We start from the raw sequence: 13,389 nt of genomic DNA, 5'->3' as shown, positions 1-13,389 counted from the left end.
AGGCAGATCTCAGTCCTGAGTTCTGATTCAGAGTTTTAACCTGTAATGTCAACAATTCCTTTCCCCCAACAGATGCCACTCAACCAGCTGAGTTCCTCCAGCAGATTGTTCATTAATCCAGCTTCCAGCATCTACCATCTCTTGTGTCTATAAATGATAAGGCACCCTGTTGAAATTAACTCTGCTTGCTTCTCTGAACAAGACGGTAGGACCTGCTACTTCTTGTGCTCATTTCGTGGGCTATTCTATCACTGACTAAGATCACACACCAGGGAAACACACCTGCTCATTGCAGCAATTCATATGCAGCTGAATGTATGTTGTGATGTAATTAAGCTTTCAATACAGAGCCCCGTGACGTATGTCCAAGGTCATAACAATCTCAATCTTAAGGATGCAGTTGAAAACTAGCCAAAGTGGAATTTAATTCAGACAGATTAAATTAGGAGATTGAGAGGGGATCTGATTGCAACATATAAGATTATTAAGGGATTGGACAAGATAGAGGCAGGAAATATGTTCCAGATGCTGGGAGAGTCCAGTACAAGAGGGCATGGTTTGAGAATAAGGGGTAGGTCATTTAGGACAGAGTTAAGGAAAAACTTCTTCTCCCAGAGAGTTGTGGGGGTCTGGAATGCACTGCCTTGGAAGGCAGTGGAGGCCAATTCTCTGGATGCTTTCAAGAAGGAGCTAGATAGGTATCTTATGGATAGGGGAATCAAGGGATATGGGGACAAGGCAGGAACCGGGTATTGATAGTAGATGATCAGGCATGATCTCAAAATGGCGGTGCAGGCTCGAAGGGCGGAATGGTCTGCTTCTGCACCTATTGTCTATTGTCTATAAATGTGGTGTGATGTATTTTGAGAAGTTAAACCAGGATAAGATATATAAAGTGAATTTCGAGGCCCTGGGCAGTGTTGTTGAACAGAGAGACATTGCCTTGCAATACACAATAGATACATAGTTCCCTGAAAATGGGAACGCAGACAGGCAGAGTGGTGAGAAAGGCATATGACATACTTGCCCTCAAAGGCCAAGACCCTGAAGATAAGAATTGGGACATTGTGCTGTACAAAACAAAAACAGTTCTAGTAAATATTGGATATTTCAGGCTGAGACCCTTCATCAGGATGAAATGTTAACCATTTCCTCCCCTCCATAGATGCTGCCTGACTTACTGAGATCCTGCAGCATTTTCAGTATGTTTCTCAGCACCTGCAGGTCTCTTGTGTTTAGAAAACATTGGTTTGGCCATACTTGGAGTATTGTGTGCAGTTCAGGTTGTCACACTTTAGCAAGAATATGATTAAGCTAAGAGATGATGCAGAAAAGATTCACAAGGATGTTGCCTTGATTGGAGGGCTTGAGGACAGATTAGAAAGACTGCATCTGTTTTCCCTCGAGCAAAGGAGACCGAGAGGTGACACAATAGAGGTATATAAAACTTTGAGAGTCATAGGTAGGTTAGTATGCCAGCAGTGTGTAAAACTACTTATAAGTTTGAGGTGAAAGGAAAAAGTTTTAAATGTGAGTTGAGAGGTAATTTTGTCACACTAACAGAAGATGGTACCTTGAAGAAGCTGCTAGAGGTGGAGGCATTGGTGGAGGCATTTCTTCAGCCAGAAGTTGGTGAATCTGTGGAATTAATTTCTGCAGAAGGTTGTGAAGGCCAAGGCATTGGTTGTATTTAAAGCACGGGTTGATAGGTTCTTGATTAGTGAAGGTGTCGAAGGTTAAGTGGAGAAAGCAAAAGAATTGGTTTCAGAGGGGTAATAAATCTGCCATGATGGAATAATGGAGCAGACTCAAAGGGCCAAATGACCCAATTCTGCTCCTATGTTCTATGGTCTTGTGGTATTATGGAACAGTAATAACATTTAAGAGGCATCTGTATAGATATTTGAATAAACAGTGTATAGCAGGGTATGGAGTTTGTGCACGCAAGTGAGATTACTATATATAGGCAAGGTAGTCAGTATAGAAGGGCCTGTTTCTCTACAGCACAACTCCGTGACTCTAAACCAACACTTACACTTCAAATTAACATAATATACCACAATTTCTGCTTCAGTTAAGAGGCACTAAGGTAAAAGATCAAATTTAACGATCTGGAAAGTTCATCAGGTGGTGCATTTGCCATCTGGGATTTTTGCATCTGTTTGGTAATTAGCAAGAAAATTCATTGATTTACAATTACTGTCATAAAATAATACACAACAGTAAATGTTATTATCCCTATTAAAACAACATAGCTTCCATTTAAGTGGATGTGCAGAACAAGACTGTCTAAAAATATGGCCCTTGTCCCTTCATTCTCTGCTCATTTAACAATCATACCAATTTACAATCATACTAATTTACTGAATCTTCTCTGAACTCCTGCCAGGACAAGTATGCCCTTTGTCCCCAGGACCCTACATAATTGCAATAATTTTACTCTTGCACTAACAGCCTGTGGCAATAAAGGTCAACGTATCTGTCTCAGCATGTAAACTTTCAACAAGTCTTGTTCCAGATCCTACTGGACATCAACATCTCTTACTATCTCATTAATTAAAATTACCCTGTGATTTTAGTGTTTTTCTACAAATGAAGATGAATTCACATTCTTTTTCATTATGTCCCATCCACCTTATCCATACATTTACATTTGTGAGTTTTTTTTAATCCATTGTCTACTATTGTGATGAGGCCACTCTCAGGTTGGAGGAGCAACACCTTATATTCCGTCTGGGTAGACTCCAACCTGATGGATGAACATCGATTTCTTGAACTTCTGGTAATGTCCCACCATTCATTATTCCCCATTGCCATTTCCCTCTCTCACCTATCTCCTTGTCCGCCCATCGCCTCTCCCTGGTGCTCCTCCCCCCTCTTCTTTCTTCCATGAACTTCTGTCCTATCCTGTCAGATGTGCTCTTCTCCAGCACTGTATCCCTGTCATCAATCAACTTCCCAGCTCTTTACTTCACCCTTCAGGTTCACCTGTCTCCCAGTGTTTCTCTCTCCTCTCCCCCTACATTTTAAATCTACTCTTCAGCTTTCTTTTCTCCAGTCCTGCCGAAGGGTCTGGGTTCAAATTATCAACCGTACTTTTTTCCATAGATGCTGCCTGGCCTGCTGAGTTCCTCCAGCATTTTGTGTGTGTGTTGCTTGGATTTCCAGCTCCGCAGATTTTCTCTTGTTTGAGTTTTTTTGTGTTACCTTCCAAAAATAGACACACAATGACAAATCTTGGTGGCCAGCCATTTTAATTCCAACATATCAGTCTATGACCTCCACTTGTACAACACTGAGACCACTCTCAGGGTGGAGAAGCAACACCTCATATTCCATCTGGGTAGCCTCCAATCTGATGGCATGAACATCGATTTTTCTAACATTCTTCCCCCTCCCCCTTCTTTTGTTTCCATTCCCCATTGTTACTTCCCTCTTACCTCTTCCCTATTACCTCTCTCCGGAGATCCTCCTCCTTCATTTTCTCTCATGGTCCATCCTCCTCACCTATCAGATTCTTTCTTATTCAGCCTTTTATCTTTTCCACCTATCATCTCCCAGCTTCTCACTCCATTCCCTCTCCCCAACCCAACTACCTTCCCCCTCAGTCTGCCACGCCTATCACCTTCTAGCTTGTACTCCTTTCCCTCCCCCTTCCCAACACCCGCTTATTCTGGCATCTTCCTCCTTCCTTTCCAGTCTTGATGAAAAACCTCAGCCTGAAATGTTGAGTTTTCATAGGTGCTGCCAGAGTTCCTCCAGCGTTTTGTGTGTGTTACTTAAAATCACAGATGCTCAGTGGCATGTCTGGTAGCTTCACAACCCCAGGGACTCGTGACCCCAGTTCAAACCTGTCCTCGAGTAGATCTGGCATAATCTCCTTATTACTGTGTGAGGTTCCTCTGGATGCTCTGTTTTTCTCCCCATCCCAAAGACATACAGGTTAGGGAATTATTCAAAAAAACATTAATTGATAGTAGTAGATTACCTCAAACTGTAGCTGAATGGAAAAAAAAATCAAACCGGAATTGATATGTATGTAAGAGAAAATAACTTCTTGGGCTATAGAGTGGCACAGTAATGTAGTGGTCAGCACAACGCTTTGCTGTACAAGCGACCCAGGTTCAATTCCCACCATTGCCTCTAAGGAGTTTGTACGTTCTCACCGTGATTGCGTGGGTTTCCTCTGGGTGCTCTGGTTTCCTCCCACAGTCCAAAGACATATTGGTTGGTAGGTTAATTCGTCACTGTACATTGTCTCTAGAACTAAATCAGGAGTTGATGGACAACGCAGCACGAAGGGCTAGAAGGACCTATTTCATGCTGTATCTCCATAAATTAATAAGAGGAGGGGGAATGAGATTGTTTTAATGGAAACCATTGGGCCAAATGACCTTCTCAACTTTTCCGTAGCAGCTCTTTGGTCCTCACATTCTACATTTCTCACTCCTTAAGTTTTCATGAGGTGATATGAGACCCAAGTAAAAATGAAAGCTCTCAAGTGGGCGTCTCACCAAAAACCAGTTTGCTGCAATGAAATAGCTAACTTCATTACCCTCCAATAAATGTCACTGAAATATCAAAATCATCCTTAGTCAGTTCCACTAAGCAAACAGTATGATGTACTCTGTTACTGAAATTCAATTTTAAGTTTATTTGTCTTCAATCCTCTATTTGATAGAGGTGTATAAAATGATAAGAGGTATGGATATAGTGGACAGACACAGACTTCTCCCCAAGGAAATGATAGGTGGAAAAGCAATCTGAGAGGATATAATTTTAAGGTGATTGGAGGAAAGTATAGGGGGGATGTCAAAGGTAAATTTTTAGATGGAGAGTGGAATGTGTTGGCAGGAGGAGTGGTACAGGCAGATATACTGGGACATTTAAGAAGTTCTTAGATAAGTACATGGATGAAAGAAAAATGGAGGGCAATGTGGATGGAATCATTAGATTGATGGTGGAGTAAGTTAAAAGTTTGGCACAGCATTGATGGTCTGTACTGTTCAATGTTTTATCCATGTTTTGTATGTAACTAAAGACAAATATCAATGGATGTGAAAATAAATCAGTTTATAGAAGACTGAATCTTCTATCAGGGTTAGATTGTGTTGAATAATGTCTTGGCCTTCAACATTCAATATCAAAAATCCAAACACAATAACCACAACATTATACTTTCTGAAGGGACAGATTTGAACTAAGCAAGGACATTATTTAGGTAGGGCCTTAAATGCTAAAACTCTCATTCTCAAAGAATTTGATTAAAGACATGTGGAGAAGAGATTGCTGACAGGAAAGAACAATTAGAGTGATCACACATACAAGAGAATGCAAATGTCAGAAATTTGCAGCATACACGTAAAGTGGGAGGAACTCAGTAGATCAGGCAGCGTCAATAGAGGATTGCTGATGAAGGGTTTGGACCCAAACCATTTCCCTCCAAAGAAGCTGCCTTACCCCTTCAGCTTGTCTAGCTTTCAAAAGTGATCACAGGAATGGGGTTCTGAGGAAGAATTTGAAAGGTGAGCGTTTAGGGAGATGACACATTGGAAAGTGAACACACAAAATGCTGGAGGAACACAGCAGGACTTGATGGAGGGTCTCAGCCTGAAACATTGACTATTTATTTGTCCCCATAGATGCTGTCTGACCTATCGAGTTCTTCCAGCATCTGTGTGTGTTGCTCTGGATTTCCAGCATCTGCAGAGTCTCTTGTGTTATTGAAAAGTGAAATTCCAAAGGCCAAATTCCGGCCAACGGAGGGCTCCATTGCCAGAAGTACAGACAAAGAAAGGAGAGGTTGAGCTAAATAGACGGCAGGGGCTTATGGGGAGGAGGGTCCATATCTGACCCAAGGTGCAAGTATGCCAACTTCAAAATGATGAAAGAACTTTAAACCTGAGCCACCAGAATGTGGAGTGACTGTGGTTTGGCAAGGTTTGTGAATGAGTTTAAGGCAGGGCAAGATTTGTACAAGAGAGTCGTGTATGGCTCAAGGTGACAAAGCAGTAAGGCTGGTAAAACCCAGACTGAAACCCATGATTAGCCACAGCTAAAGGTAAATTACAGTGTGTAATAGAATCCTGTAAATGCTGCCCTTATAAAGCATTTTTAAACTCAGTTAATTCCATTGCCATCATATCTGCTACAATACTTATTGGCCCAGCTGGCCTACTAAAAACTAAGGTTTCTGGCCTCCACTCTGTACTTAAAAAAAATACTATGTCAACATGTTGCCTTAATAACTGTTTCAATGTTTCTGGCCCCATTCGCCCAATAAAAACTGTCTGTGGCTCCATTAGCCTAATAATGTCTATGCATTATGCCCTGTTGGCATGAAATAAAAATTTTTATTGCTCCATTGGGCTAATAACAATGTTTATGGCTCAGTTGGCTTAAGTAAACAAATTTTAAATCTTTGGCAAAATTTCTGAAGCTTTGAATATAAAAATAAAGTCATCTTCAGGACACCCACTCAACTCTGATCCAGGACACAAAATCTACACCACATGACTCAACCCTCCTGCAGCTTTTCTTCAGAGATTACCCATTTCCTCATCCCCTAGACTAAATAATTATTCCTTCTTTTGAACTTTTAACGCGTTAGAACTTTCGTTCTCTGCATAAAGATTTGTAACAGACTATACTGTAATCAGTACTGTACCTACACCTTATTCATCTCCGAGGCTGAAGTTCATAGGTCATTCCAGCGCTTCAACAGCAGCAAGGTAGTGGGGCGGGATGGCATCCCAGGGCGAGCACTCAAATTGTACATGGCACAGCTGGCTGGTGTGTTTACAGACATTTTTAATTTCTCCCTCTCCCAGTGTAGAGTGCCCTCCTGCTTCAAAACATCCACCATTATCCCTGTACCAAAGAAATCCAAAGTAACATGTCTGAACGATTGGCGTCCTGTTAAGCTCAACTCAATCATAAACAAATGCTTTTATAGGCTGGTTAAAGGCTACATCTGCAGCATGCTACTACCCACACTGGACCCCCTATTATTCACCTCCCGACACAACCAATCAACAGACAATGCCATAGCCACAGCTCTACACACCATCCTCACTCACCTGGAGAAGGATCCTTATGTGAGAATGCTGTTCTTGGACTACATTTCAGCATTCAACACCATAATTCCTCCCAAGCTCGACAAGAAGCTCAGAGATCTCGGCCTACACCCCACCTTGTGCGACTGGATCCTGGATTTCCTGCTGGCTCCCTCACCTCTGTCCCTCTAACCCTCAACACCAGAGCCCCCAGGGCTGTGTCCTGAGCCCCCTCCTCTATTCCCTATACACCGACGGTGTTGCCACAAACAGCTCCAATCTGCTGATCAAACTTGCAGATGACACGACATTGATAGGCCTTATTTCCAAAAATGATGAGACAGCCTACAAAGGAAAAGTCAACATCCTGACACGGTGGTGCCAAGAAAACAACCCTACCCTCAATATCAAAAAATCAACATGGATTACAAGAGAAACAGAGACATCAATGGGACCGTAGATGAGAGGGTGAGTCGTTTCAAGTTCCTCGATATACACATCACCAAAGATCTCACCTGGATTGTACATACTGGCTGAGGGGAAAGAAACACAATAGAGCCTCTTTCACCTCAGATGGCTGAGGTTCAGCATGAATTCTGAAATCCTCAGGGCTTTCTACCGGGGCACCATCAAGAGCATCCTGACTGGCGGTGGCACCGTCTGGTATGGGATCTGTACTACCCTCAATCGCAGGGCACTGCAGAGAGTGGTGCGGACAGCCCAGCGCATCTGTAGATGTGAACTTTCCTCCGTTCGGGACATTTACAGCAGCAGGTGTGTAAAAAGGGCCCAGGGGATCTTCAGGGACTCCAGCCACCCCAACCACAAACTGTTTCAGCTGCTACCATCTGGAAAACAGTACTGCAGCATGAAGGCCAAGACCAAAAGGCTCCAGGACAGCTTCTTTCACCAAGCCATCAGATTTATCAACATGCATTGATCTGATTGCATATCTGACTGTGCATACATGTATACAAAACTATTCTGAATACAATCTTAGTGTTTGGGCAATATCCTCCCACATTTCCCCTCTTTATTGCTTGTACATTGCAATGAAGACGCAACATAAAGATTTTTACTCCCTTGGATGTAAGAAATAAAAATAAATACAATAAATAATATAAATACTGTAAGTACTGTAACCTTGTTTTAATTTATCATTTGCCTCATGTTTCTGCTCAGGTCACAGAATCATGACAGGGTTAGAATTAGATAAGATTCAACTTTATTGTCGTTGTGCCGAGTACAGATACAAAGCCAATGAAATGCAGTTCATATCTAACCAGAAATGCAAAGAATAGTGTTATTTACAAAATAACTGCAAACAAAATGTAAGTGCTACAGTACACAGATATAAAAGTACTGAGACAGTACAATATGGGTGCTATACTGCTTAGCACTGTGATGGGAGGTTCAGCAGGCTCACAGCCTCAGGGAAGAAGCACTTCTTCTGTCTGCTGGTGCGGGAGCGGAGGCTCCTGTAGCGCCTACCGGATGGGAGGAGAGTAAAAAGATCATGGTTAGGGTGAGATGCATCCTTGATAATGTTTTTCACCCTGCCCAGGCAGCATTTATGGTAGACGTTCTCAATGATGGGCAATTGGGTCCCGTTAATCCACTGGGCAGTTTTCACCACACGCTGGAGTGCTTTGCGGTCCGATACGGGACAATTGCCATACCACACTGAGATGCAGTCGTTGAGTATGCTCCCAATGGCACAGTGGTAAAAGTCCATCAGTATCCTGGGACAGAGGTGAGCTTTCTTGATGCTCCGCAGGAAATAAAGGGGCTGCTGCACCTTTTTGATCAGGATGGAGGAGTTCAGGGACCAGGTGAGATCCTCCGAAATGTGGACACTAAGGAATTTTAAGCTTGATATCAACTACATGTAGAAACTTCACCTACAAGTCATTATGACTGGGATGAACACTGAATTCTGGACTTCACTACATCATCATAAACACAATAGATTCTGCACTTGCTGGAAAACCAGAGCAACACACACAAAATGCCAGAGGAACTCAGCAGGCCAGGCAGCATTCATGGAGAGGAATAAACATTCAATGTTCCAGGTCGTACTGATAAATTGTCTTGGTCTGAAATGTCGACTGTTCCTTCTACTACATTGATGCTGCTTGATTTGCTCAGTTCCTCCAGCATTTTGCCCACTGCACCATTCTGTGGGTTCATGGGAATAGAGTAGGCAGGTACAGTGGCTGGCATGAACATGGTGGTCTGATGGGCTTTCAGTGTGGCAGAACTCTATGATCTCTCTCTCTCTCACACACACGCACGCACACACACACACACACACACACCTCTCTTACTCTCTGTCACACATATTCTCTCGATCTCTCAATCACACACTCTCTCTCTCTCTCTTTAGCACTCCCTCACACACACGCACACACAGAAATTCTCACTCTCACTCTCTCTATCATGCACACACACATACTCTCTCTCTTTCTCACTCTCCCTCACGCACACACATAAATTCTCACTCTCGCTCTCTCTCTCATGCACACACATACATATTCCCTCTCTTTCTCGCTCTCTCTCTTTCTCCTCTTTCTCAATCCCTCTCTCACTCAGTGAACAGAAAGAAAGGAAAACTATTGAATCCGGTTGGAATAAAGCTTTTGTACGCCTTGTCTGCACCTATAACTGTGTCTATAAGACACTGTGTTCACCAAGGTCTCATAGTGGAGATGAGCACCAAGCTGACGAATCACACCATAGAACTGGTCACCCCTCCACTGTGAGAATGTTAAAAAAGACTTTTGGCACAAGTGGTCAAAGCAAATGAAAGATTTCAAGTGAAGCTGTCTCCGGCTGGCATGGTGTGCCGATTTATCCAATAAAAAGTCAGAATGAGTAAAGCTAGACTTCAAGATACCTGGCAATGGTAAAGTGATATGAACTTCTAAAAATGCAGGTAGGATATTCCAGTTTGAAAATGCTTGTCATTAATCTTAAGCATAGCCTGTTTTCATATCACAATCCTGGATAACACACATAAAACGCAGGAGGTTAGGCAGATTAGACAGCATCTATGGAGGGGAATAAACAGTCGACATTTTGGCCCCAATTCCTGGATGTTTAGTTGTCATCCAGACCCAGAGGTCAGAAACTATGACACTTGACTGTATCAGTGATGTTGTGCAATTTTCCTACTTTGCTGTAGTGCCCTGATCTGCTGTCCTCCAAGCCCAGTAACGCACTCAGCAATCCTATTAATGTGAAGTAGGTGTGTGGCGCATCATTTCTGTCTGACAGAATTGAATAGGATCAGACGTGATTGCATTGATCTCTTACTAGAAGCTCCACCTGATTTTCAGTTTCACTAACTTCAGTAGAATCAATTGTCAGGAGCACTCAGAAAGATCACCAAATGTATTTCTGCCCACTTAGCTCCCTACGTTGTTTAATTTTGGTTATCTCAAAAGTGGATACAAGAACATCTTTGACAAACTTCTATAGATGCATCACACTTGGTACGGTAACACTAATGCACAGAAACAGAAAAGTTTACAGACAGTGGTGAATACAGCCCAGTCCAGCATAGGCAAGACCACTGAATATGTTCAGGTGGAGCTGCCACAAAAAATACCATCCATCATCAAAGACCCCACCATCAAGACCATGTCCTCTTCTCACTACTACCATCAGACAAGAGCAACAGGAGCCTTAGGTCCCACACCACCAGAATCAGGAACAGCCACCAGGATCCTGAACCGGCATGGATAAATTCACTCACCATCACTCTGAACTGATTCTACATTCAGACTCACCTTCAAGAACCCTTTACAGCCCATGTGCAGAATATTATTAATATATTCATAATTAATGTGTTCATAATTATTCATAATAATGTGCGTTATTGATATATTCATAATTCATAATTGTTAACATATCCATACTATGTTCAGAATACAAAATTCCCCAAAAGTGGTGTCACAGGTAGATAGGGTAGTAAAGAGAGCTTTTGGTACATTAGCCTTTATAAATCAAAGTATTGAGTATAAGAGTTGGAATGTTATGGTGAGTTTGTATAAGGCATTGGTGGGGCTGAATTTGGAGGATTGTGTGCAGTTTTTGTCACCAAATTACAGGAAGGATATTAATAAGGTTGAAAGAGTGCAGAGAAGGTTTACAAGGATGTTGCCGGGACTTGAGAAACTGAGTTACAGAGAAAGGTTGAATAGGTTAGGACTTTATTCCCTGGAGCACAGGAGATTTGATAGAGGTATATAAAATTATGATGGGTATAGATAGAGTGAATGCAAGCAGGCTTTTTCCACTGAGGCTAGGGGAGAAAAAAACCCAGAGGACATGGGTTAAGGGTGAAGGGGGAAAAGTTTAAAGGGAACATTAGGTGGGGGGCTTCTTCACACAGAGAGTGGTGGGAGTGTGGAATGAGCTGCCAGATGAAGTGGTAAATGCGGGCTCACTTTTAACATTTAAGAAAAATTTGGACAGGTACATGGATGAGAGGTGTATGGAGGGATATGGGCCAGGTGCAGGTCAGTGGGTTAGGCAGAAAAATTGTTCGGCACAGCCAGGAAGGGCCAAAAGGCCTGTTTCCATGCTGTTATGTTCTATGGTTCTATGGTTCTATTATGTTTTATTCGCAGAGCTTGTCTTCTGCAGATTGGTTGTTTGATCTTTGAAATCTAATTCCAGCGATGGTTGGGGCAAGAGAACAATGACAGCAAAAGGCAAGATGATGTGATACTTCAGATCTTAGAAACAGATACCTGGTGGATGTTGCAGTATAATTTAAAAAAGACCTCGACTCTTAAAAGCCATTCCTACAACTGCAAGTGAAGCCAATTCATTTGCTGACACAAAGGCCTCCTTTGTAATTAGTGATATCAACAGACAGAAGCAATATGTGGAAATTGCTCCTTGTTCTACTCCTCATATTGGCTGTAAGAACTACTAGTTCATCAGCTAATCCCCAGCTCACTTAGTATGCACGCTGCAATACAGAAATGCAATGTTGAGATCAGGGATCATCCCCATGCCCACATTGTGAGCTGCGCTGAGTTAGCATATTGCCAATTAACACTCTGGTTGTAGGGTGCTGAGAAACTATATATCCTAGAATGCGCTGGACACATTATCAGTGATGTAACCTAGGGTCACCGGGTCTTTCAACCTCAGACACTCCCAGCCAGGGTTGATCAGGTCCTGGCTTGTGTCCCAGCAGCTTTGGCCTATGGGTCACACCTCTTGATCCATAGCGATCTGGAGGTTCACCCAGCAGCCTCTGCGATGGTCCTGATACAAAGTAAAATTTCAGAAGAGAAAGTAGAAACAAACAGATCAGCCACTGACAGCCAAGAGCTGAAGCTTTTCAAACTAAATGGGATCTGGCTGGCTGCTCCCGAACTTCCAGCCATCGCAACCATATCCAATAGGTTCCCGTTTAGCACCAAGCAATCCCTCTTTGTAAGAGTCTACATATCAGTAAAACCATCAGAGGATCTTGCCCCAACAAGTGAGATTTCCTTGTAGTTATGCATTTTGGTTTGACTTCCCATTCTGACGTGTTGCTCCATGGCCTTCCTCTACCACCACTATCGGACTGGAGGAGCAACACATCATATCCTGAGTAACTTCCAACCTACAGCAGGAACAATGATTTCTCTAACTTCCAGTATTTTCTTCTCCTTCCCCTCCTCTCTTTTCCTTTCCCCATTTGCAGCTTCTCTTTGCCTCAGCTATCGCCTTCCTCTCTGCTGTCTCTTCTCCTTCCTTTACTCCCACGGGTCACTGCCCTCTCCTGTCTGCCTCCTTCTTCTTCAACCTTTACCTTTGCCGCCTATCACCTCCCAGCTTCTCTCTTCATCCCTCCCCCTCTCGTGTCCACCCACTTACCCCCCCACCTGGTGTCAACTATCACCCGCCAGCTTGTATTCCACCCCAACCCCCACCTTCTTATTCTGGCTTCTTCACACTTCCTTTCCAGTCCTGATGAAGGGTATTGGCAAGAAGTGTTAACTGTTCATTCCTCTCCATAGATGCTGCCCGACCTTCTGAGTTCCTCCAGAATTTTGTGTGTTCCTCTGGTTTTCTGGCATCTGCAGAATCTCTTATGTTTATCAATGGGCTAAAGTTCCTTCCTGCTATCTTAAGCCAATCATCCATGATAATGACCAATATATCTCATGCTTGTAGTTTCTGCCAGCTGAGTCGTCGGTATCAGACCTCAAGCCCTAAACAGTGCTCGAAATCTCTCACCATTGCTTCCTTCACCACCCCCCCCCCCCCCACCACCACTCCCTCTAATGCAGTGAAGAACCTCGGGGGCTTACAAAGTTCTGTGCAA

The sequence above is a fragment of the Hemitrygon akajei genome, chromosome 10, assembly GCF_048418815.1.
Source record: "Hemitrygon akajei chromosome 10, sHemAka1.3, whole genome shotgun sequence".
Classification (NCBI taxonomy): Eukaryota; Metazoa; Chordata; class Chondrichthyes; order Myliobatiformes; family Dasyatidae; genus Hemitrygon; species Hemitrygon akajei.
This window is presented reverse-complemented; position numbering follows the sequence as displayed.